This window comes from Varanus komodoensis, unplaced genomic scaffold, assembly GCF_004798865.1.
Source record: "Varanus komodoensis strain SLA01 unplaced genomic scaffold, ASM479886v1 scaffold2119, whole genome shotgun sequence".
Classification (NCBI taxonomy): domain Eukaryota; kingdom Metazoa; phylum Chordata; class Lepidosauria; order Squamata; family Varanidae; genus Varanus; species Varanus komodoensis.
Window position 1 is genome coordinate 19,988 of NW_025335593.1, and position 1,245 is coordinate 21,232.

The window sequence follows — 1,245 nt, forward strand, 5'->3', positions numbered from 1 at the left end:
CTTAAGCGCATGCTGTCGGATGGGCTCCTCCTTTTATGGAACGGAGCTGAAGCCACTAATCATTTCGGTTCTGGCTGCAGAATGAGCTCAGTGCCACTTTTGATTCTAAACACACACACACACACACACACACACACACACACTCACAGTCCTTTATCTATAGACAAATAGGACATAGGAAATTGTTCACCTCACCGCTCCCTGCCTGCTGCAGCAAAGCCAACTTCCCTCCTGGGACTTGGAAAGGAAAAGGCACGGGATGCCTCCACAGCCTGCTTCTGGCAGGATGGTCCCTCATCCATTCATATTTTCCCATTTTGGATCACATCTTTCCCTGAAGGAAAAGGAAATTGAAATGTTTGCATTCGAGTCAAATCCTTTGATTCCTTTGTGCCTGCGCAGTCTCATTTCCAAAGGTATGTATTCCTTTCGGAAGGCTGCCTGCTATTGTACCCTTCACCTGTAGGGGGAGCTCCTGCCCCGTTTGTGGCGCGCCTGAGAATCTCAAGTCTGGGGAGCAGCTGCTGAATGAAGGCAATCCACACCATGGGAGTGACGTGATACAACAGGACGTCCTGGGTGCCTTGGAGCTCTTGTGAGCCTTGACAGGTGAGTTACGGGGAGATGAAGTAAAGCTCAGCCTGTTTCCTTCTCTCCAGATCATGACCAGAACGCACTGCAGTAATGGAAATGTGCATCCCGCGGTCCATTCGTTTTTGGGAATTGAACGGACTTTGATAGATAATTCTGTGCAGAATTCAGTGTGCATTTCTGAACTAGAGCCAGAGAGCAGCTCCACTGATTATCTGTCCTGGGTATGCTGTCAAGTGGATTCCTTCCTACATAAAATGGAGCTGGATACTCAAAATATCACAGAGCTTCCTACAAATGAGCCCATCGCTCCATTTGGTTCCACACATACAAGCTTACGCACCTGTATATATGGACACTGAGCATAGGAAATCATTCACTCCGCACCTCCGAGGCTACTGCAGCCATGCTAATTTTTCCCCTGGGCCTTTAAAGGAAAAGGCACGGGATGCCTCCACAGCCAGCTTCCTGGAAGATGATCACTCATCCTTGCAGGTTTTCTCGTTTTTTCTTTCTTGGGAACCCTGAAGCCCACATGTCGTCCTCGGCAAAGAGGTATGCCTGGCTCTGGATCGAACCAGTAATGCATGGTGTTGGAGGGGGCCATGAAAACCAAGACATTTTCTGCTCCCCAGCAGCCTTTCACACTGAGAT